General features: G+C 38.4%; 1 protein-coding gene and 1 pseudogene across 1 annotated transcript in view; one reads left to right on the top strand and one right to left on the bottom strand.

Moving 5' to 3' along the window:
• Nucleotides 1–25,654, top strand: part of ST6GAL1 (ST6 beta-galactoside alpha-2,6-sialyltransferase 1) — a 180,468-nt gene that overhangs the window by 140,446 nt on the left and 14,368 nt on the right. The gene's annotated exons all lie outside the window — the stretch shown is intronic.
• On the bottom strand, nucleotides 480–1,364 carry LOC117034520 (barrier-to-autointegration factor-like; annotated as a pseudogene).

The following is a 25,654-nucleotide window of genomic DNA, read 5'->3' as shown; positions in this document are numbered from 1 at the left end:
AACTTAGGAACTTACTATTGCCATGTTGTTGTTTTCTGACTTTTGAAGATCCTTTGTTTCTTGCCTCCGCTCTTGCTGTCTTTGTTTGTGGTTTAATGATTTTTGGAGGTGTTATGCTTTGATTCCTTTATCATAATCTTTTGTGTATCTACTATAGATTTGTCCTTTGTGACCATTAGGCTTACATAAAATATCTTATATTTAAAACATCCTATTTAAATCTGATAACTTAGGTCCAATAGCACAAGGAAAATTTATATTTTTCCTTCTCCCTCCATCACATTGTAAGTTATTGATGTTACAATTGAAACCTTTTTTATATTGTGTATCCAAAAACAAATTAAGTGGTTATGGTTAATTTTAATACATTTCTTTGTAAAATTTTAGGGTAGAATTGTAAGTGAATTATGCACCACCATTACAATATTACAGAATCTGACTTTGAATATACATTAAATTACCAGTGATTTTTATACATTCATATGTTTTTATGATGTTAATTAACATTCTATTATTTCAGCTTGAAGAACATCCTTTAGCATTTCTTTTTTATTATTATTATTGAGTTAAAAAACTTTATAAGGACAATGACTATTCTGCCAAAAGAGAAGCCAAATGGCATAAAACAGACCGGAGAGGAGGGTGGGGGTGAGGGAACAGGCTAGGAATCCACTCAGAAAAGCTGGTAATTATCAACATGAAATTGGCAGGGGAAAGAGAAGGGAGATGCATGCGAGACAAAAAACTTCTGAAAAAGTTGAAATGGTGAGGGGAGAGAACTCCCTGAAGACCCTGGATGACATTAGTGGCTGAGCAGACATCAATCCTTTGTACAGGGCAGGGGAGGAGCCCCCACTCAGCTGCAAACTCTGGAGACTCAAGGCTGGGGCTAGGGACTGGGGGCTCCCCAGAGTGCATCACAAGAAGGGGTTGCACCACTCTCGGAGGCACCCGAAGCAATCCTGGGACTGCTTGGCGTTGGCGCCACATGTGTCCTTTAGTCATTCCCGGAAAAGGTCTTCATCTTTCTTTAGCACCAGAAACTGGCCAAGGACAACATAAGCCTTGTCAAAGCCCCTTTCCTCCAGCTTCTTGCCCAGGACTTCACCAATCCCGGCCAGGCTCCCCGCTGGCTTTTCCGCCATGGGCTCTGCCATGAAGTCTCGATGCTTTTGGGAGGTTGTCATCTTGATCAGGATTTATCAGCAGCTTCAGCTCCTGTAACAGATACTCCTACCACCCAGCTGCTCCCACCAATACCTAGCATTGCTTGTAAGGCAGGTCTAGTGGTGATGAACTCCCTCAACTTTTCTTTGGGAAAGTCTTTGTCTCTTCTTTCTTTCTGTAGAACAGCTTTGCTGGGTATCATATTTTTGGTTGACAGGTTTTTTTCCTTCCAAATTTAAATATATCATCCCATTGCTCCTGAGGTGCAAAGTTTCTGTTGAGAAATTTATTTATAGTCTTACGGGGGAACTCCCTTGTATGTGACAATTGCTTTTCTCTGGTTACTTTCAAAATGCTCTCTTGGTGTTTGACTTTTGATGGTTTAATTATACTGTGTCTCAGGGTAGCTTTATTTGGGTTCAAACTATTTGGGATCCTTTGGTCCTCATAAATCTAAATTTCCATTTCTCTCCCCATGCTTGAAGTGTTTTTAGTCATTATTTTTCTTTTTTCTTCCTTCCTTCCTTTCTTCCTTCCTTCCTTCCTTCCTTCCTTCCTTCCTTCCTTCATTCCTTTTTTTCTTTTTTGGTGGAAAGAAAAATAGGTTTATTCAAAATGCCAGCATTCTGGGAGGATGGCAGACTCCTATCCAAAGACTGTCCCCCACTCCCCCAGCATGGCCAAAAGGTTTTATAAGCACGTAAAAAGAGGCAGAACAAAGGAAAAAGGGGGTGAGGGGAGGTGGTCTTGGCCTGGAGTAAACAGAGTCATTGAAACTGGTCCAGAGCACAGTCATTATTACTTTAAATACACTTTTTGTTCTTTTCTCTTTCTCTCCTCTTTCTTATTCCCATATGCATATATTGTTTTTGTTAATGATATCCCATAAGTCCCATACAATTTCTTTATTCTTTTTCATTATTTTTCTCTGACTGGATAATTTCAAATGACCTATCTTCTAGTTTGCTGATTCTTTGTTCTGTTTGTCAAGTCTAATTTGAAGGTATGTGTTGAATTCTTCAGCACCAGGATTTGTGTGTGTGTGTGTGTGTGTGTGTGTGTGTGTGTGTGTGTGTGTGTGATGGTTTTTATTTCTTTGTTGAACATCTTATTTTATTTTGTTCATGCATTGTTTTTCCTAGTTTTGTTTAGTTGTCTTTCTGTGTGTTCTTGTAGCTCACAGAACTTCTTTAAGTGTATTAATTCCTTGTCACAGTTATAGATCTCCTTTTCTTTAGTGTCAGTTATTAGAGTTTTATTACTTTCTTTTGGTATTGTCCTGTTTACCTGATTTTCCTGATCTTTGATTACTTGCATTGGTATCTGCACATTTGAATAAGTCATCTCCTCTTCCAGACTTTACAAGTAAACTTAAGCAGGGAAAGACCTACACTAGTCAGCTTAGGTTGGGGTACTGGGCAGGTCAGCTGGCAGTATCCACGGGTAGGTGGGACTTGCTATCAGAGTTTCTAGTTGGGTGAGGCACTCTCCATGCTCTGAGGTCAGGAGTCTTCAGGCTGGGCTCTGTGCTTGGGTGGGCCTGTTGGCTGTGTTCCATTGGGTGGCATCTCTGATCAGGCAGAGATACTGTTTGTGCTCAGTGGTCAGATGGAGCCACTAGCTGGGCTCTGCAATCACTTATGGTTGGGTAAAATCCCTGGGTGTGTTCTGTGGCAGAGTGGTGTTACTGGTTGGAGTCCACAATTGGGCAGGGCTATGGGCAAGACTCCACAATCTTTCTTGTTTGGTAGGGGTATCAGGCTATGCCCTAATTGGATGGTTCTGCTGGCTGGACTCTGTGTTCAGGTGGGATTGTGAGCATGGCTTTGTTGTTGGAGAGGACCTCAGATTGTGCTCAGTGATCAGGCAGGGTCACGGGCTGTATCCTAAAGTTTGGTGGGACCAAGGCTGGGCTTTACGATCTGGCAGGCCACTGGCTGTTCTTCATGGTTGTGCAAAACAGTGGCTAGGTTTTGGTTGGAAGGGGCCTCCAGCTGTATCCCAAAGTTGAGTGGGGCTAGAGGCTGTGCTCTGTAGTCAAGCAGAGTTGCTGTGTTTGTGTCAGGTCGACCTGCAGGCTATACTCTGTGATTTGGCCCAGTCACTATCTGAATGCCCTACCTGGGCAAGGGTACAGGCTGTGTTTAGCAATCAGGCTGGGCTGCAGGCTGGGCTCAATGTCTTGGTGGTACAATAGGCTGGGCTCCTAGGCTGCTCAGGGTCACTGTTCAGGCTCCCTGATTATATGGGGCCAAAGGCTACATTTAACAGTTGGGCAGGGTTATAAGATGGGCTCCATGGTTGCCCAGGTTCCTCCAGCAAGGCTTCCTGGAGGAATGGGACTGGAGGCTGTGCTCAGCATTTGGTGGGGCTATGGATTTGTTTCCCTGCCCCAGCAGGGCAATAGAACAGGCTGCATTCCTAGTATGTTAAGTGACACACATGAGGAGTCCAGCTTCATTCTTTTGTGTGTGGATATTCAGTGGCCTCATACCATTTGTTTAAAAGACCTGATATAGTCATGGTAATCCTTTTGCTTATAGGGTTTTCAGGGGGTCTCATTTGGTTTAAGTGTGTTTCTTAAGAACAACATATTAGATTTTGTTTTCTTATTCAGAATCTTAGCCTTTCAATAGTTATATTTAACTCATTTTAATGTATTATCATGATTAATGTCTTTAACTGTCACCTTCTTTCATGCTATTTTTGTATTTCCTTACATGCTATTTTTGTATTTCCTTTGTTTTCTCCTTTTGTCATATGGATATATTCTTTTATCATTTTCAGAGCTTTGCATAATACACATTCTATATGGTATAGTATATATCTTATATTTCATTCTACCTTAAAGTTTTGCAAAAGCACTTTAACCCATATTTTACTCTGTCAGAGCCAGAAATGAAATGGTAACTTGTATTTCTATATATATACAAGACAAGAAGTTTGACACAATTTTATTCTCTATCACCTGTTCTTAACCTTTGTTAATATTAAAATTTTATATTCACAATATTGTTGTTGTTTGGAGAGTAATTTTTGATAATATCATTCAGTTTCATAACAAGAGTTCTAATGTATTTTTAGATACATTATTGTTTTGAATAATTACTCAGAAACAAACTTCTTATACTGTGACAGCTTATTCTTGATGTTTCTAATTTGTTCCATTTATCATTCTGTTGTAGCACATCTTCAAAAAATTGTTTCAAAGATATACAGGTCCTTACATATCTGAGAATGCTTTTATGTTTTCACACATGAAAGACAGATTGCCTAGATGTAAAATTCTAGGGATAAAAATGTTTTTCTTTCAAAACTTGCATAATATAATCATATTCCTATGTAGTTGTATGATTCAAAAGTTGGAATGCAAAAAGTGCACATAGTTAAAATTTCTCTTGAAGAAGTCCTTAAAACATAATTCCAGATCTGGGCCCTTGAAAACTCAAAAGCTCAAGATAATCTTCTTTGTTTTTGTTTCTTGTTTTATGCCTTTTGGCCGAAAGCTCTCTTTCTCTAAAAAGTGAAGGCCCTATATTTGCTGGGAAAACAATTTGAAAGTGGACTTTCATTAGGCAAAACATGAATTATTTTGTGTGGTTATATAGATTGTTCCCAAAGGCCTAGATAAGTCTTTCTAGGCTTATCATGCTCTTAGCAAAGCTTACCAAGCAAAGTTAACCAAGATAGGTCAGTATCTTTTCTGGGAAGCCTGTGATTCCATACCATTTCTTCTGTCAAGGCTTGGGTAGGTGCCCCTCCTCTGTGCTTTCCTTTCCCATTCTGTAGTTATCGCCACATATATTAAATTATAGTAAAGTTATATGTTATCTCTTTCTCTCTCTCCACAAATATTGTAGGCTTCTTTGGGATAGGGCTTGGGTCTCATTTGTTTTTATCCCTAATGTCTACTACACAGCCTGGTTCATAGATGAGCAATGGAAATTTATTAAACTAAACAGAAAGATGCAGTATTCTGGAAACACAATACTAACCAATGTATGAGGGTTCTATAATTATAAGACAAACTTTTAACTGAATGGAAGTGGTGACTGAGAAAACTAAATTTCATATTAAAAATAAGAAATCAGCAGAGAACATTTCTTCCCTGGATGTTTCATGTCCTATGATAAGAGGACCAGTAAGAAGCCAGTATTATGTATCAAACCCATTTTGTGTCTAAAGCAAATGCTCTTGTTCTCTGGGAAAAGTTTCAGTACCTCAGCCTTCCAGAAAGACACAGTAATAAAAATAACAGGAAAATTAATCAAATAATTAAATAACTGAGTCCTTGATTATGGGGTTTTAGTGGTCAGAGAGCATCAGTGGCTTGGATTTGCCGTGTTTCCTTTATAGTTTCACATCTTTGTAGACCCTTTGTAGATTCTTGTGTCGCAGATAATTGTCACTTACCCTATCAATTTTATCCTTTAAAATTCTTTACTTCTTTAAATATATAAAAAAGGACTTTCAGTGTAAAAGAGAAATACATCCAGAAAATGTGCCATATTTTTCTTTTATTTCTGTAATACAATTATTCCATGTTTACAGTAGAAAAATACAGATGTACAGATAACAGAAAAAGAAAAACACATTTTGTTATATTTTCTCCCAAGATTGAAATATGCCATGTCTTTCTTAAGGGTGAATTAAATCAGCTTCCCATCATTAAATGTTATATTTTCTACCATTTCCTCTACACAGTGAAGGTGGCACAATGAAACCCAAAAGACTCCTAGAATTTTATTTCTAGGCAGCTTGAACTCGGAAATTAGTGTTGGGGCATGCCAACTCTTGCCTGCATTAAAAAAAAATCAACAGCTTTATTGAGGTAGAATTGACATATGATGAATTGTACACCCTTAATGTGACAATTTGATAGGTTTTGACTCATGTATACACCTGTGACACCATCACCACAATCAAGATTATAAACATATCCATTACCTCCTAAAGTTGTTTTTTCATTCTTTATAATCCCCCCTTCCATCCCTTCCTGCTCCTCCCCAACCTCAGGCACTTTCAGTATGTTTTGTTTGTTTGTTTTTGTTTTTGTTTTTGTTTTTGTTTTTTTTACAATATATAGATTAGTTTCCTACAATTTTATATACACGGAATTATATAGTTTGGACCCTGTATCTATATCAGTCATGGTTCAAACAAAAAGCAGAAACAGTGGGGGTGGTGGAAACAAACACATATTTTAAAGAGACTTGTTAAAGGGAATTGGCTTATGCAGCTGTGGGGGCTGGTTAAGCAGTCTTTTTAAGGCTATGTCTCCATGTCTGATGATAGCACTTGAAGTCCACTGGGCAGGAAATCAGGAAGGAAAGATCACAAGCAGGCTGGAACCAACAAGCATGAGCTGAAACTGTAAGCATAACCTAAAACCCAAGAGCATGAGCTGGAACCCCACAAGGACAGACTGAAGTGCTTCTCCATTCTTGTTGCTTCTGATCTTGGTGATGAAGGTATCCTGCAGGAGCCAGGGCCCTTTGTCTAAAGGTACACACATACCTGGCCCCAAAGTCAGAAAAAATGAGGAATCAAGGGAAGGTAGAGCAATTACAGAGCCAGATGCTGCTTCATGCCAACAGAGTCAGCAGATAGGCAACAATGCATGTCAGCTACAATGTGGCTTTCCAATAACCCTCCGAAATTTCAAAAAGATCTCCCAGGTGGCCCACCCTTACCAGAAACGTACAGGAGAGAGAAATTCTTGGAAATATAGTACAGACCAGCCAAGTTAATACATTACAAAGTCATCACATGCTCTTTTTTGCCTGGCTTCTTTTATTCAGCATAATTATTCTGAGATTCATCTATGTTGTTATATGTATTAATAGTGTATTTCTTTTTATTGCATTCCATTTTATGAATATGCCATAACTTGTAAAACAATTATCTCTGTTGATGAACATTTGGATTATTTCCAGTTTGAGGCTACTATAAATACAGCTGCCATGACCATTTACACACAAACATTTCATTTCTCTAAGGTAAATACCTAGTAGTAAAATATGATCTGGGACATATGATAGGTGTATATTTAACTTTTTAAGAACTGCCATTTTGTTTCCTAAAGTGGTTGTACTATTTTACATTCCCGGAAGCAGTGTATGAAAGCTCTAATTCCTTCATATCCTTGCCAACACTTGGTAGAATGAATAATTTTAGACATTATAATAGATGTATAGTGTTATTTTGATTTTAATTTACAATTTGAAAATGACAACTAATATTCATCATCTTCTCATGTGCTTATTTACCATTTGTCTAGTATTTTTGGTGAAGAATATTTTCAAATAATTTGTTCATTTTGTATGAATTGTTATATTATTGAATTTTAAGAGTTCTTGATATTTTCAGGAAACAAGTCTTTTATCAGCACTTGTGATCTATAAATGTTTTTTCCCACTCTGTGTTTTATTTCATGCTCTTAACAGTATCTTCTAAAGAGCAGACATTTTAAATTTTGAGGAAGTCCAATTTATTAATTTATTCTTTTCTGAATCATGGTTTGGTGTTATAGCCAAGACATTTTTGCAAAATCCAAAGTTATAAAAAAATTTTAAGTTGTCTAAATGTTTTATACCTTTAGGGCTATGATGCATTTTGAGTTAATTTTTATTTTGGTACAATGTATTGATCAAAATTCATTTTTTTTTGCATATGGATATCCAATTGTTCCAGCACAATTTGTTGCAAAGAACATACTTTCACCACTCAATAATTTTTTTCAATTTTGTAAAAAAAAAAATTAATTTTCCATAGGTGTGTGGATCAATTATTTCTGGACTACTCCATTCCATTGGTTTATTTGTTTACCTGGATACTAATTCCACATTGTCATGATTACTGTAGCTTTAAATTTGTATTGTTTCCCAAAAATATTTTGGGTGTCTCAAGTCCTTTGCATTTTCATGTAAGTTTCTATATTAGCTTGTCAATATCTACAAAAACAAACATACAAACAAAACCCTGCTAGGTGCTGAGTGGGATTGCATTGAGTCCGTAGATCATTTTGGGGAGAATTGGCATTATCACAATATTAAGTCTTCCAATCCAGGAACACAATATATCTCTTCACTTACGGTCTTCTTTAATTTCTCTCATTAATTAATGCTTTATAGTTTTCAGAGACACGTCTCACACATCTTTGGTCAAATTTATCCCTAAAGCCTTCATATTCTTTTGCTATTATGTTTTTAAAATTTTAATTCCAAAATCTTTGTTGCTTGCTAATACATAGAATTACAACTGTATTTTTGTATACTGTGTTCTGTGATCTTGCTAAATTTACCTCTAGGAACTAACTTTATTGCAGATTCTTTGGGACTTTTTTACATAGGTATCATGTAATATGTGAAAAAAAGATAGTTTCTTCTTGGATTGTTTCCAGTGAGAAATCTGCTGTCATTATTATTATTATTATTATTATTATTATTATTATTATTATTATTATATTTTATTAGTTTGAGGTGTACGAAATAACACAATGATTAGACATTTATGCTGTGATTCTTTTATTTGTTCTTCTGTATGTAATTTGTCTTTTTTCTTTTACTGTTTTTAAGATTTTTCTCTTTATCATTAGGTTTGAGTACAAATTTGATTATGATGTGCCTTAGTGGAGTTTCCTTTATGATGTTTATGCTTAGGGTTATTTGAGCTTTTTTTAATATGTGTGTTTATAGTTTCAATCAAATTTGGAAAATGTTTGGCCATTATTTTCTCAAAGATTTATTTCTCCTCCTCTCTCTTTTCTTCATTGAAGGCTTTAATGAGTTGTAGACTGCCTACTGCTATCCTGTATCTCAACGATGATCTTTCCATTTTTTTAAATTATTTTTTTTCTGTTTTATGTTGGATAATTTCCAGTATTACATCTTTAAGATCACTAATCTTTTCTTCTGCAATGTGAAATCTGCCATTAATCCTATCAAGAATATGTTTTGCCTGAGATATTGCAGTTCTCATATTTCCTCTACTTGAATATATAAAATACAGTTTTAATGTTTTTGTCTCCTAATAGTATTGCGTTATTTCTGGGTCAGTTTTGATTGATTCCCCCCTCATTGAGGGGAGCATTTTCCTGCTTCTTTGTATACCTGGTAAATTTTAATTGGATGCCAGATATTATAAATATCTTCTCTTTTGGGTGCTAGATATTTCTGTATTGTGGTAAATATTTTTGAGCTTTGTTCTGGGATGCAATTAAGCTTCCTGGCAACCATTTGTCTGTGTGTGTGTGTGTGTGTGTGTGTGTGTGTGTGTGCGCGCGTGTGTGTGTGTTTTGGTTATTTTATTTTATTTTTTTTAAGATAATGCTTCTAAGTTTGTTTCCCATTTCTCAGGGATCACTGTTCTTTTTCTTTGTTACCAGATTTACAATTTCTTTAAAACTATTATTTTACCTTTTATAGTGCTTTATTTGTTTCATTCAGCATAGTAAATCAAGTCTCTTTTACGCTATCTTGGCTAGAAATTGAAGTCTCTTTTCATTAAAAGTTGAAGAAAATAAAAATGTTATGGGTCGACTCTGGTTTCATTCAATCATTTGGCTCTGTCTCAGAGATTGGAGAAGGGATCCTATGGGTCTCTATTTACTTTCTTGGTAAAGAGCCTCCTGAAAAAGGCCTTATCCAAAGGGGAAGGGACAGAGCTGAGGTGAACCTGCTTGGCTCAAGTTCAAGGAGTTACAATAAGAGGAGAAAGGGATATTAATTATTTTATAGCTCTGTTATGGAATTGGAAGAGAGGACTGGAGTGAAAATGTGAGAAGACCTTATAAGTTCAGATTCCCTGAAATATCTATGGGATATTGAAACTCAGTGTTCAATGAGCAGTCTGAAGCTCTGACAATAGTAAATAAAGTAGTAAGGAAAGGCCGCAAGAGTGGCTGGTGCCTACAGAAGGGAAAAAAGAAGAGGAGGAAAGTGACATGAAGACAGATCCACTTCAGATCAATGCGTCTCAGTCCTATTTGGATAGAGATTTTAGGGGGCTGAAATTTCAGTTAAAGAGCTAAGGTCAAAGCATGAAAGAAAACTTGGGGAAACAAAAATGGCGTCTGACAGAGAAGTCCCACATGGAGTGTGTGTGCATGTACATACACAGGCCAGCCAGGGGGAGTAAAAGGAGGTGACATCATAGTGGGGGCTGCAAAGCAGTGTGGTTGCTTTGAGTAACTGAATTTTCAGTCTTTAGCTAGAAAAGTGACTCACTCTTTCCAGACATGAGATATGGTCTTTCTGCGGTGATGAGGTCTGTGTTTGTCACTAATGACGACATTTCTGCTCTGGGGCAGTCTACAGGTGGGCCAGTCCAGCTGAATAAACAGGGCCAGCACTGAAGCCTCAGGTCCTGGCATTACCCAAAGCTCCCGCTGTGCTTTCTCAGATGTTGGTTTTTACCTCTTGCCAAAGAAAGATTAAATGAGCCTTAAAATAGGTGGGGAAAAGTTACATAAAGTTTTTATCAGGACCCTCTGAAACTCACTTGTCAAAGGTCTATCTGGAGGTGTGATGAATTGAATAGAGAAGGATCAGTCATAGGCACAGACATGAAAATGGCTGAAAGTCTGTTAAACACTGCAGCCCAGGTTGAGACAAAGGCTGTGAGCTTTGCAAGTCTCTGTGGAAGGAGATCAGAAGGGAAATATCTGCTTTGTCTTTACACGATTACCTCTTTTCCAAATGGGAAATATCCCATTCTTGGAACATACTGCACGGGGAAAGTGTGTGGCCCTGGACAGCACTGAGTAATAAAGTACCATTCAACTGAGAGTTCTAGTTGAAAGTGAAAACATAGAGAAACCCTGAGCAGCCACTTTTACAATAAAATAATGCAACCATAGGTTATAATGCTCCAGGCAGTGCTCACCAAGAGAGGAAGTTAGTGGTTTGGCCAGTGGTGACCTCACTGTGCTGATCTCACTCTCTGCTGTGCTTGGCCAGCAGTGAATAATCTCAGCTTTTTTCCCTGCAGTTTCACTCATGTGCGTTATTTCTCATCAGACCTTGGTAAATTCCATCAAAAGCCATGTAGCAGTATTTCATGTTTACCAGCTGGAACGATGCCAACAGTGCCAGCCCACTATTCAAGACCTATCACACTTTCTAAATTTATCCTGACATTGAAGTTTCTACTATTGCCTAATTTGGCAACCTTCACTTAGGTCAGACTCATTAGTACAAACCTAAAGTTCATTTTATACACTTAGAATCTAATGCCCACTAATCCTGCCAGCTATCTCTTTGCACCCTCTTCTTTTAGAACTTAAAAAAAAATGTTAAATTTGTTCCTTCATCCATCTATCCATCCTCACAACCACTTGTCCATCCTATTGATAAATATTGGTGTACATACATTGTGCCAGTCCTGGTGCCATGTGATGGAGTTACAAAAATAATAATGACCACAATGATGATAAGGAGAGTGATGTCAGCAAAATGTAATGTAGGACATGAGCCTCTGACCTCACACAAAAATCAATAATGACTGCTAGCCATGAACACAAACAGCGCTGAGAGAGCACTGGAGACCATGTAGCAACATGGGCGAACAAAAATAACCATGAGAATAACTGCACAAGAAGAGAAGGAAGACAGCTTCATTTTGCCTGCATCATCCCATCTGGCAAGCTGGCATTGCTCAATGAGTATATTTATTTATAAATATTAGATATTATCTTCATTTTTTTTTTCTTTTTTGAGAGGCTGTGGGGGAGCTTTCCTTTCTGAACTGATGATCTCTAATCCAACACTAAACAATATTGTCCTAGAACTTCTTTTTGTCATCATCTCAGGAATTCCTTTTGCTTCTCTCCTGTGAATTCTGTTCCTTTCCCCCACAATAGCATCCTTCTCGGTTTACACTTCTTGGTTTACATGTTTTTGTGGGACATACCAAAACAGCTGTTTCCAGACAGAGAGGGCACATACAAGGAGGGAAAGACGTAGGGAGTGAAGGTAGGGATAACTCAGAGAAAGCATTCCAGGTAAGGAAATGTGCAGTGAGTACCCTGGGGTAATGCAAGTATTCTGTGTACTTTGGAAGCTCTGAGAAGGCAATAGGTTTCAACCGTACATACAGAATTGGAAAGGTGAGGAAGATAGATCTTTTTATTCTTCCGTGCACATAACAGGCTTGGATCTCATATAGAGGACGTACAATTCCTCTCCAACCACCAAAAACAAGCATTAATGAATCTGTACTTTGCCACGTTACAGAGAGGACACCATTAAACTAAGACTCTTGTAACCCTTCCTTAATCCATGAAAAACAATTGAAGAAAATAGAATAAATTTTTGTGAAACTACTTGAAGAAAATAGAATAAATTTTTGTGAAACTACTTAAAGGGAAAAAAAAAAGCACAGATAATCAATACATCTCAAGTGTTGAAATCTTCCACCATTCCAAGGGAGATAAAAAACAAAATTAAAAAATCTGAACAACAATAAAAAAACAACCATGAAGCAAAAGAAAACTACCATATAACATTTCAGACTGAATTAAATAACTTCAAACTAGTATTTGGAAATATGAAAAACTACCTTCAATCAGAATTTTAAAACATAAATGAATCTGGGGAAAAAAAGAAATTAAGAGAATTGCTTGAACTCAGGAAATAAATAGAACAAAAAGAAAAATCATCTTGAAATTTAAAAGTAAATTTTAAGAAGGTGACTGTATTAGCTTTTTAGGGTTGCCTTCACAAATTACCACAAACCAGGTGTCTTAAAACAATAGAAATGGATTCTCCCCACTTTTGGAGACCAGAAGTCTGAAATCAAGGTGTCAATAGGGTTGGTTCCTTCTGGAGGCTTTCTCCTCGCTTTCATCCCTCTCTCCTAGCTTCTGGTGGCTGCTAGAAACCTGGTGTTCTTTGGTTTATAGATGCATCACTCTAATCTTTACTTCCATATTCAAATTATCTTCTTTTCTATATGTCTTCTCCCCTTCTCTTCTCCTTTAAGGACACTTGCCATTGGAATTAGGGCCCCAAAAGATAATCTAAAATGATCTTAGTCTCAAGATCTTGATCTTAATTGCATCTACAAAGACCTTTTATTCCAAATAAAGTCACATTCATAGTTTCTGAGTAGATATATCTTTTTGGGGCCACCATTCAACTCACTACAGCACCCAAAGGTGAACAGGCTAAAACAGAAATTTAGTAAGTGACACTGAAGAAAGACAAACAACTAAAAAAATCAAATGATATAAAAAGTAAAAAGGGTCAGGAAGAAAATGATTGACACAGATAACAGGCAAAGAAACACAGGTATAATTGGAGTTCTTGAAAAAGAAATTAAAAAAAAAAACAGGAAACTATTATTTAAAACTATAATTGTAGAAAACTTCCCAGAAGTAAAACATAAATCTTTAAATTGAAAGGACCTACCAGCTGGAAAAATTAATCTGAAATGATCAACTCCAAGATAACATAATACAACTGTCTTAATCACTCATTCTACATATTTATTCCTTCACCAAGCCTACACTGGCTCAATTACTGTAGCTTTATAGTAAGTATCAAAATCAGGTAGTATGAGCCCTTCAATATATTTTTTTAAGTTGTTTTGGATATTCTAAGTCCTTCGCATTTCCATATAAATTTTATAATTCACTTATATTCTATTTCCACAAGAAAGCCCACTACATTTCTGTTTGGAATTGTGTTGCATATAGATCAATTTGAGAGAAATGATATATTAATAATATTGAGTTTTCCAATCTGTGAGAGAAGTATATCTCTCCATTTATTTAGGGCTTTGCTTTCTTTCATCACTGTTTTGTAATTTTCAGCATACACATATTTTGTTAGATTTATACTTAGGAATTCCATGTGTTTTGGTGTATTATAAATGGTACTAGTTTTAAAAAATCCTAATTTCTAATATTCATTTCTACAAAATAAAAATTTAATTTTTGTATATTGACCATATGTCCTGTGACCTGTAGAATCTATTGTAGACTCTTTGGGATTTTTTATGTAGAAAACCCTTTTATCCATGAATAGAAAGTTTTATTTCTTTCTCTCCAACATGTATGAAAAATGTTTTTCTTGGCTTGTTGAATCCCAGTTTGATGTTGAATAGAAGTTTTGGGCATAGACATCCTTGCTTTGTTTCTGATCTTACCAGCAAAACACTCAATCTTTCACCAGTTAAGTATGATGCTGTAGGTTTTCTGTGGATTTCTTTATCACAGAAGCAATAGAAGTTTCCTTCTATTCTTAGTTTGCTGAGTATTTTTACCATAAATGCATGTAATATTTTGTTATCATTTTTTAATTTTTATTTGACTTTTTAAAATAGTTTTCATCTTTCTGCTGAAATTCCTCATCTGTTCACACACTTTGTCTATCTTTTCCAATATAGATAGTCTTTAGCATATTGTAGTTATTTACATCATAGTTCCAATATCTGAATCTTATATGAGTCTGGTTCTTTTGATTACTTTGGCTGACTATGATTATATATTTTATTTATTTTGCTTTTTGTGAGTTTTACATTTTGGTTGAAAGCCAGACATTGCTTGTAGGACAGTAAAAACTAAGGTAAGTAGTATTTATGCCTGGAATTGGGTACTGTTCTTCTGCTAGGCCATAACATAAGTATGTGGGAGGTTAAATCAATGTAGTCAGGAATTGAGCTGGGTTTCGGTTTTGTTGTTCTATAATTACTTTCAGTTGGCCACTGGCTTCCAATTCTAGTGTTACCTTGTACTTACAGTGGGTCAGGTTTACCTGAGAGTTTTTCTCAGTTCCTGCTCTGCTCTTAGCTTTAGGCCTTTACTGTTTGCCTTTGCCTGCATTTCAGAGAGGATTCCTCTCCACCCTCTTGCCCCTCCCTCAGCAGTAGATTACAATTGCTTCTTACTTACTGACAATGCTCAGTAGCGTGGCTGGAGCAGAATGAATGTTGTCTTGGTCCCACCTCAGTCTTAGGCAGGCCCTGCGTCCCTGAATTTTGAGGACGAGACCTTCTCAGTGATTCTGTCCTACCTCAGCAGTAGAATACCTATAGTGGTCTGAGCCCATGATGACCTTTTCTTCGTTCCCTTCCTCTCAGCCACAATCAGTTTTCACCTAGGCCCTGGGATTAACAGGGATTTCTGCCCCTTGGCCCAGCAGTTTAACTCTACTGTTCTGAAAGAGATAAATTTCCCTTTCTGTGTTTCCTGCAGTAGAATATGCTCGCCTCCTCTATGTCTGTACCACAACGGGTGCTTTCTCTAGTCTCTTGCCCTGCCAACCACTCTTTTTTTGTGAATGAATACTGTGTGTATGTGTGTGGGGGTGTGTGTGTATGGGGGGGTCATTGAAAAAAGCCTGAAAGTAGGTATGAAATCCCTTATTTCTTTGGCTCATAGGGATCCTAATCTCTCACATTATGCCATTCACATTCATACTTGGTTAAAAATGTTAGCTGATTTTTTTCCTACTTATAATCTGGCCATATCTTCTTCCTGTGGTTTGCTCCAAGGGAGTCGGTGTTTGCGTTTTTGTCTCTCTTTAGAGGTCCTGTATTTTGAGTTAGGATAACCAGTCATCCTGTAACCTCAGCTACTTAATGAGTTTAAGAAAATCTGTGATTATTCTGATTATCCTCTGGCTTCTTTCAGAATTTTTCTTTATCTTTGAATTTTCTGTAATTTGAAAATGATATGTTTAGGTGTAGTATTTTTTTCATTTATCCTACAGAAGCATCCTGCATCTGTGGTTTGGTGCCTGACATTCATTTGGGGGAAATTCTCAGTCATTGTGCTATATATTTCTTCTGTTCCTTTCTTTCTTTCTTCTTCTAACATTCCTATTACATGTATGTCACAACTTTTGTAGTTGTCCCACAGTCCTTGGATATTCTGTTCTGGTTTTTTTTGTGTGTGTGTGTTTTTGCAGTTTTGTTATCTTTGCTTTTCATTTTTGGAGGTTTCTATAACATATACTCAAGCTCAGAGATTCTTTCCTGAGCTGTGTCCAGTCTACTAATAAACCTACCAAAGGCATTCTTCTTTTCTGTTACAGTGTTTTTGATCACTAGCTTTTCTTTTTTTGTTTTTTTCCTTAGGATTTCTACCTCTCTGCTTACACTGCCCATCTCTCTTTTTGCACGTTGTCTACTTTATCTATTAGAGCTCTTAGCATATGAATCATAGTTGTTTTAAATTCTCTGAATAGATAATTCCAACATTCCTGCCATGTCTAGTTTTGATGCTTGCTCTGTCTCTTCATATTGTGTTTTTTGCCGTTTAGTATGGCTTGCAATTTTTTCTTGATAACTGGACATGATGCACCAGTTCAAAGAAACTGCTATAAATAGGCCTTTAGAAGTCTGATGGTAAAGTGTGCAGAAAGTGTTCCCAGTCCTATAATTAGGACTTTTAGTGGCCCTGTACCTCTGGACTGTGAACTTCACAAATGTTTCTCAGTTTTTTTTAACTCTCACTTAGGTAGGACAAAAAGATTAAAGTGGGCTGGAATCACGTAATTCCCTTCCCCCATGACAGTTAGGCACAAACCCACACGATATAAAAATGCTCCTTAAACCTATGAAAAGGTATCCAACCTTACTCGATACATGTAAATTAAAATTACAATTAAATACTATTTCTCACCATTCAGATTGGGGTTAATTGGATAGTGTAAAAACGTTGAAAAAAGTTTGGACACCCCTGTACTACAGTAAAGCAAATGGCATCCTTTCATTAAGGGCCACAAGCTACATTTCATTACCAATGCTCTAAACACTTTGAACCATAGTCAGAGTTAGCTCTTAGAAACCATGCTATAGAATATCTGCATTATTATATCTTTCAACACAATCTGAGTACTCTCCTTACTCCTAGCTGGCTACTATACGCTTTTGTCTTTGTGAGAATATGAGGTCCCCAGGTAAATGTGTGCCACTTAAGAGCTGCATAAAGTCATCTAGGTCACCCAGTAGGAATAGAGAGGATTACTCTTGGGTTAGGTTGAAAGACTTCATCCCATCCATGGTTATAGACAATACTTTGTTAGAATAATCACTTGGCTTGATAAACCAATCACAAGCCCTGAAAGCATTGTACTCTTTCAAGAAATTCAGAGTTGCTGCCAACAGAGTCTGCAAAAGTTGTAGGTATACCTGTTGATTGTCCTGCTCTCCTACGTGTCCTCTGGATTACAAGAACTGGTTTGGAGGACTGTGGGATCTTCTACTCATTTGTGAATCTCACTGTGCTTCATGTGAGTTGATAATGTCCATGTTGTCATCTTTAAAACAAAGTTCTTTATACATACCATTCATTGGTTTTATTTTCAGTCACTTTATCATAAACGGAACTGATAAAAATTTTCAGCCTCCTTTTCTTCGGTATGGCAAGTAGTTTCTGAGTAATCTTCAATTTTGAAACTGAGAATATTCAAGTATGTTATATTTAGAAGTATAGATCTTGCTGCAAATTGTTTTTCAGCATTTCCACCATTACTGAGTTATCTGTATCACTGAAGTTTCCATCAAATATTTCACCACATCTGTCTGTGTAATTCATGCTCCCTGTTGACTTATAGTGAATATAAGGCATCACTGTACCATTTTCTGAATTCTTTTCCTTAGCATGTCCTCTTTTAGTTTTCTGTACATCTTTGACCTAAAATCAAAATGTTATTTAAAAGGCTTTTATTTACATATACACAACTCTCATTCCCATACCCCCTCCTGAAAGTTGAAAGTTTCACCTCATCTGTGCCTTTGATCATTTTCATGGTTATTACAAGAACTCTGGAAATGCTGTTTGTGTGACCTTGAACACATTACTAAACCTCTTTGTTCCTCATTTTCCAAATCTGTGTATTTAAGTATTAATATGGTATTAGGTATTAGGTATCATTAGGTATTAGTATGTGAATAATAATACCTAATGTCATAGTGTTGTTATGAAGTTTATATGTGAGAGGATTCAATGTGTTAATAAATGTAAAACTCTTAGGACAATGCTTGACACATGACACACACTATATGTCTTAGCTATTGTCATATCTACAGCCATATAATCTCCACAGCTGTTGGGATTATATATGCTCCTAGTCTTATTATTTCTGTGTTATTACTATGCTAATCAAACTATCCTGACCATTTAATAGAAAGATGTCATATATATATATATATGGCCTACAAGCTCAACAAGATGCCACAAGTATTTCTTTTGGATACACAAGGGTACTCAAAGGAGTATCTGAACAAATGATAGAACCTTGATCATCACACAAAATATAGAGCATTGCCTTGAGGCTGCCTACATCATAGCCATTAGCGCAGGCTGTAGGGGTCACAGACACTCCTGGCTCCCACGATATCTGAAACCAAAGCTACGAGACCAGAGGTAACAGCCACGGCAGCATAAGTGAAGTATGTCCCCAGACAGTTGATAGCAAGATTATACATTTGTGTGCATATACACATACACATTTGCCCAGACATGTCAGTATTCTTGTTGATGAAAGCCAATTTCTGTATGCCAACTCTTCTTCCTTTTCCACAAATGAGCATAGAGATTTTTTTAAAGTTTCACTCAAATATCTGTAGGAGTCACTTACATGCTGGGAGTAAAGTCCAAATCTGGTGCTAGCCAAATGCTGAGAAGAGTTGTAGAAAGAATACCTGTGAATCCACCTTTTCAACTAGAGTTCATTTAAGCAGTCAGATAAATCTGCTGCTGACAGACAAAAGAATGGCAGAAACTAAACTCATTTTGCCTTTTCTCTATTTTAGGGAAAATTTTACATAAGAACACCTCTGCCTTAGTAAGAAACAAATGTTTCCTCATCTTTTTACTATCTCAAGAGGCTTTCTACTATCTTGATAAACATTTTTGTTCAAATTCAACATGCATAAATATTTCAGAAATCTGGCTTCTGATGTAGAAATCTAGAGAGAACATTGCTCTCACTTTAACCAGAAAAACTGCAGAATAACTCTTCTTGAACCTATTAGTAAGCTGAAGTTAGGGCTACTAACAGGACTTTCCTGGTTTTAGTATGACTGACAGCCCCATGTCCTGGGAAACTCCTTGGTCCCAGGCAAATTGGGACAGTTGGTCATCCTAGCAAGGGTTGCCGACTAATCAAGTAGCCTAAAGTCCAAGGAAAGACTGAAGTCCATCCAGGAGAGATAGGATGTGAGCACTGAACAAAAGACATCAAGTACCATACAAGGTGATAAGAATTCAGCTAAAATTGTTAATGAATTGCTGAAGGCCATTGTGGCATGAGAATATAGAACCCGTGGGAGCCCTAGACAAAAATGTTTGCTCCCACTTTCAGTCTCTTCTCCATGTTCTCTACTGGGTACTGATGAAAAGACTTGGAACAAGGCAGGAGACCAGAGACAGCCTCCGTTGGTGGTGAAGGCCTGTTGGAAAGGAGTAAGCCCCACTGTGGGAAAGACAAAGTCCAGCCCAGGCCCATTTTTACCTATGAAATAGCTTCACCACTGGGGAAGGAGCAGCAAACTGTTGCCTCCAGGGCCCAGGTAAAGGATCTTTGATATTGGGTAAAGATTGGAGTAGGTGAGGACAAACAACTTCTATCCCCAGGGAAGGAGGGACATGAAAGAGTTTTGGGCCCAGGATCTCATGCCAATACAATTACAGGACACAGGGAACTCTCATCATCTCGAGACCCATCAAAGATGCAAGGCAGAATTTTGTCTGCCACAGGAAGACTGAGGAGCTGAGAAAGCCCCACTCTCAAAGCCTAAACATTTAAGGCTTGCCTAAGAGAGGCTGGACCAGGATGGCTGGGTCCCCTGGGCCCCACTGCCAAGCCAGCAAGCACCAGGTAATGACAAGCAGGGGGAAAGGCAAAAGCATGGAGAGAGGCCTCTTTTTGGTGCAGGTTCACAGGGAAGGCTAAAAGCTGACAGTGGAACAGGAACATTGAGAAAATCCACCCAGAGTTCCAGCCCACACCTTGAGCATAAGGTAATACTAGAGGAAATTTAAGCTAGTAGTGTACTGAAGGTAGAGCAATAAAACCCAAACCCAGCTTAACTACTGATTAGACTGATTAAATACCCCACATTACTGACATAGCAGCAGAAGAATCACACTTATTTTGAGGCATACATTCTTTTTATCTTAATCTCTATTATGCTACACAAGATGCCTGGCATTTGAATAAAAATTATGAGACACATTAAAAAAGAAGAAAAAACAACCCATTGTGCTCGACTAGATAACCCAAGTGTTGGAACTATGAGGAAATTTAAAATAACTTTAATTAATATATTAATCATATATACTAAAGGTTCTAGTGGAAAAAGTGGATAACATAAATGAACAGATAGAAAATTTCAGTAGAGATAAAAACTACATATGCCAAATGGAAATGCTAGAAATAGAAAACATGGTAATAGAGATGAAGAATGCCTTCAAAAAGCTAATCAATACACTTGATACCACAAGGAAAAAGTCACATATATCTTCTGTTGATGAAGATATATCAACAGAAATTACCCAAACTAAAATACGAAGAGAAAAAAGTATGAAGAACACACAAAAGAGTCTCAAGAGGTGTGGGATAACATCAAAAAGTCTAACAAAAGTGTATTTGGAATACCAGGAAGAGAGAGAAATAGCAGAAGAAATCTTTGAATAAAGATGGCTAAATCTTCTAAAAATAATAAAATACACCAAAGCACGGATCCAAAAAGCTCGAAGATCCCCAAGCAGGGTAAAAACCAACTCCCCCCCCAAAAAAAAAAACCACACCCTAAAATGTCATATTCAAGCTGCAGAAAAATTAAAGAGAAAATCTTGAAGGTATCCACAGAAAAAGATGCATTACTGAGAAACAAGGTTAAGAATTACAGCAGACTTAGAAAAACTATGCAGTCTGAATGGAGTGACATCTTTAACACACTGAAGAAAATATTCCAGAATAATTAACCCAGAATACTATGCCCAGGGTAAATATCTTTCAGATTGCAAGGAAAAATACTTTAAAAGACAGGCAAAAAACAAACAAACAAAAACCCAAACAACAACAACAACCAAAAACCCAAGAAAATTTATTATCAGCAACCTGCACTAAAATAAAGGTTAAAAATCTTCCTCCAATAGAAAATATGGTACCAAACAAAATTGACATCTACACAAAGAAATGAAGATCTCCAGAAATGGTTAAAATGAAATTAAAATACAAAAGACATATTTTTTCCTATTTTTAATTGCTGTAAAGGATAACAGGTAGTCTAAAGCAATGGTTCTCAACCAGGGCCCCCTCAGGAGACCTTTGGCAATGTCAAAACATTTCTGGTTGTCCCAGTGGGGGTGAGGGTAGGGACAGCGGTGCAGTGCTACTGGCATTAGTGGTCGGAGAGGCCAGGAATGCTGCTGAACATCCTATATCCTAAAAAGGTGCACCCCATACAACAAAGAATTATTCAGCCCAAAATGTCAGTCGTGCCAGACTGCTCTAGCTCGACTGATAAAAAAGAGAAAAGACAAATTATCAATGTGTGAACTGAAAAAGGGGACATCACTACAGGTCCCAGGGTATTAAAAGAATAAGACAATATTACAAACAACTGTATGCCCATACATTAAAAAACTTGGATGAAATAGACAAATTCCTTACAAGACAGAAACTACCAAAGCTCACTTAAGTACATACCTGGATAGTACTATGTCTATTACAGATGCTGAATTTGTAGTTAGAAATCTTTCTAACAAGGAAAACAGGCCAAGATGTCTTCACTGCCAATAGTCAAAGATCAAGACAAAACCAAACTAGCTTTTCTTAGTGTACATCTATTTGATTTATGTCTTACTCAGTGCCAAGAGGAGTGCTTGAGCTTCAACCTTCTTGAAATTTCAGCAAGTCCAGAATCCCAGGTTATTCCCTCCAATGTTCCAGTCCTTCCACACCATTCCCCACACTTCTAGGGCTTTTGCATTCTTTGATGGAGATACCTCAATACTATCTTGGAGTGCTGACTTGATCATGGTTGAAAGGTGCTGTTGCACAGAAGTTTGGCTTCTGCAGGTTGGGTGAAATCATGGAAGCTTCAGAAAGACAGTATTTTGAGCTGAGATTCTCTCTAACTCAATTTCCCAAAGCTTTTCTGGGGAGAGCTTTCTTAATCTCTTGCCTAGACATGTCCACGTGATGGTAGATCCTCCCATACCGATGGGACAGTCTCATTTCAGTCATCCACAGGTGTCTAGGGCCTAGAGATCCAGTTTCTGGGCTTTGGTCAAATAGTGTGGCTCCTGAAGAAAAGCAGTTAAGGAACACAGCAGAGATTGAGCCCCACGGGGTAAGGAGTGGGAAAGCAAAGCAAACTTTTGGGTGAGGTAGCTCACAAACAACGCCAAATCTTTCCAGGGGAAGACTGAATCCTAAAATTGAATCACTCCAGAAAATGTGAGCATAATGAAAGGAAGCCGAACCATGTCAGTGAAGGAACCCCAAGGGTTGGAAGAATGGCAGTGAATGCTCTGGCTACAACCACAGCTTCTGGGCAGAGCATTTCAGAGTGGTTCTTTAAGGCAATCCACTGGTAATGGGTCCTACATTGAGATTCTCACACCCTAACAGGCCTGGGCCTCTGCTCTCTTAAGTGAACACTCAGGGCCACTTTCCAGAGAACTAGAGGCTCTAGGAGGATCAGTTAGGACAAGCATCCAGTACCCATTGATTCAGAGATAACATCTTCACTCACCACATTGCTTTTAAGAGACATTCAAACCACTGAAGATTAAGATATTGGAGTCCACCCATTTTACATTCCACAACTAAAGGAGGCTGCTGAAGTGAGAGTTTAAATTTACAGATAATTTTCTGCTCCTGTCTGTACTTCAGACTAGAGCATTAGGTGAGTTCTTCACTAAAGCTTATTACTTTTTAAGCTGAGGTGACTGACAAAAAAAGGCCAGGCCAAGACAGCTATAATCCTGTAATTTGTGACAATATAATAACCTGGAGAAAAGGCTGGTGAGATGACCACCCTCCCTTTGCTTATTTCTTCCTTCCCTTCTTTGCAATTTCTCTACAGTTCATTTCTGTAAAACTGGACAGTCAAAGCAGGAGAAACAGCTCTGCCAGCACCTGAATTTGTTCTAGTGGCAACAGCCGACAGAAGTTTGAGACTCTCCTGTACAAGTGACTATAATTCTGCAGTTCTAGACTACTTGTAGTTAGGCTGCTTTGCAGTTCTTTAACCGCTAAGGCCTTTAGTTTGAGGTTAACTAGATTAGGAAGGTTGTAGGTGATACAGATGGTAGGGTAAGGGTAGGTAGGGGTATCTTCTGGGAAATGGAGGGCAATATGAATTTTTTTGGGGCGAAACAATTTTTCTGAACATTTTAAATTGTTTCCAATGCTCCAAGATCTTTGGAACAGTGCTTTCCAAGAGAAAGATAATGTGAGCCACATACGTATAAAATTTAAAAATGTCTAGTAGTCCCATTAAAAAGTAAAAATGAACAGATGAAATTAATTTTAATATATTTTACTTAACCCAATATATCCCAGATACCATTTCAACATGTAATCAATATAAAAATAAAATATTTTACATTTAAAAATGAGACTTTAAAATCTGGTGTGCATTTTACATTTATGGAATAGCTTATTTCTGACTAGCCACATTACAAACGCACAATTGCCACACGTAGTTTGTGCAGTATTGGACAGCACAGCTGCAGAATGTCTTACTTTCCTTCTCTAAGTCTCTTACTTCCTCCACATCAAACAATCCGGCCTCCCCTCTCTGCCTTCTCTATCCCCACCTGCACCAGCCTTGCCAGGGCACCTGTGAAGCAGTCCAGAGCACTCATTAATGCATGACCTGCTGAGTCCTCACCTGCCTCTATCCTTCAGCAAGGAGCCCAATATTGCTGCCCTCAGAGGTGTGGCATTTCCACATTCTGCACATTCTTCAAAGGCCCTGAAATATGATAGGGGGGAAGGAGGGGGGAACATTGGATTACAAAGATCTCATGATTCCAACAACTTTCAGTTTAGTCAATAGAACCACCCCTCCTCTGTCTCTTGATGTCTCAGTAGGTACGGAGAGGTCTAGAGAAGAATCCCTTTTAACTCTGTTTTTACATAACTGAATGTAATCAAAGAAGGCCTTTGGGAAAAGACAAGAGTTGGGGCCAGTAGCAGGTGCATAATTTGCTAGGCCAAGTGAAAAATGAAAATAATGGGCTTTTTGTTAAAAACTTAAGAACTTCCAGATTGTGCTCACAAAGCATTAAAAGAAGCCCAGGGCCCTCTGAGCAGTGTCCTCCTAAGCATGGAGTCCTGTGTGACTACACAGGATTGCCCTCCATGAGACTGGTTCTGGTTGGGGCTTAAGTCTCCAGAGGAAGCAAGGAAATAGTGTGATTCCTGGAGCTGTCCTTGAGGAAGTAGACTTTAAAGGGGTCTCCAAAATCATATCTAGTGGAATTTTGTGAGGAAGAGGTTTTCGAGTAGTGAGAATCCCTTAGAAAGAGGTAGTGAGGGGATGCCAGAGGTAGGCAAGACACTTGCGTTCGCTGATTAAACTACTGATTAATCAGTGTCACTCACATTCAGGGTATTCATCAGGTCAAGCTCAGCTGGGCAACAAGAGACCGACACTCGCAAAGGTGACTTGCAGGCCTGAGCAGGAATCCTTTCAAGTCAGCTTTCCCCTTCCCAAGCCAGAAACGGGCACTGACGATAAGTGACTACCAGAAGCTACTGCTATGGAAGTCTGAGCCCTGGCACGGTTTTCAGCCACTGACCCTGCTTGGTCAGACTGGGTCAAGGTCCAGCGTTCCTTGAGGACTTTCCTTACCCACGCCCAGCAACGGTCCACCGCACTTCTGCTTCTTTCCCAGTAGGGGGATGCAGATCTCAATCTTTAGGAGATTAGGGCGGGAGCGAGGAACCTGGATGGCCGGTCGCCCACCCGAACCCGAGGCATCACCAGGTCCAGGCGAAACCCACCCGAGAAATATCCATTGTTCTTGCGGCGTCGCAAAGGGCGGCCGGGGACTGGCCACTGCGCCGGCTCCGGCTTAGCCGCGGCGACGAGGTCCCAGGGATCTCGACGCTCCTGAGTCTCAGAAACTCCTCTTCCCATACCGGCGTCCGGGGGTGGCAACAGTCTGAGGCATCCACTAGCCACCGCTCAACAGAAGGGGGGCCAGGAAGCGCGGCCCTGGCGACCGGTGGTTTCCCGGGCAACAGGCCCCGCCCCGGCCCCACGCCCAGCCACCCCGCTTCAGGAGCTCAGAGCAGGCAGATAATTGCCGGGTGTGACGAGCTTTGGGTATCCTTTGCGGTCCGTATTCTTCCCCGGTTCTCTGTCTTGCAGCAGCGCCCACTGGCCTGTTCGCAAAGGCCCTTAGCGCACAGCGTGGCTTAGTACTCGTGTTGGATAAAGGAGTGAAAGATTTGCTCGCCATGGCGGGTGCGAGGAACAGGCTAACAGCCTATACTAGAATGGGTCAACC

The sequence above is a fragment of the Rhinolophus ferrumequinum genome, chromosome 2 (assembly GCF_004115265.2).
Source record: "Rhinolophus ferrumequinum isolate MPI-CBG mRhiFer1 chromosome 2, mRhiFer1_v1.p, whole genome shotgun sequence".
Lineage (NCBI taxonomy): Eukaryota > Metazoa > Chordata > Mammalia > Chiroptera > Rhinolophidae > Rhinolophus > Rhinolophus ferrumequinum.
This window is presented reverse-complemented; position numbering and strand designations above follow the sequence as displayed.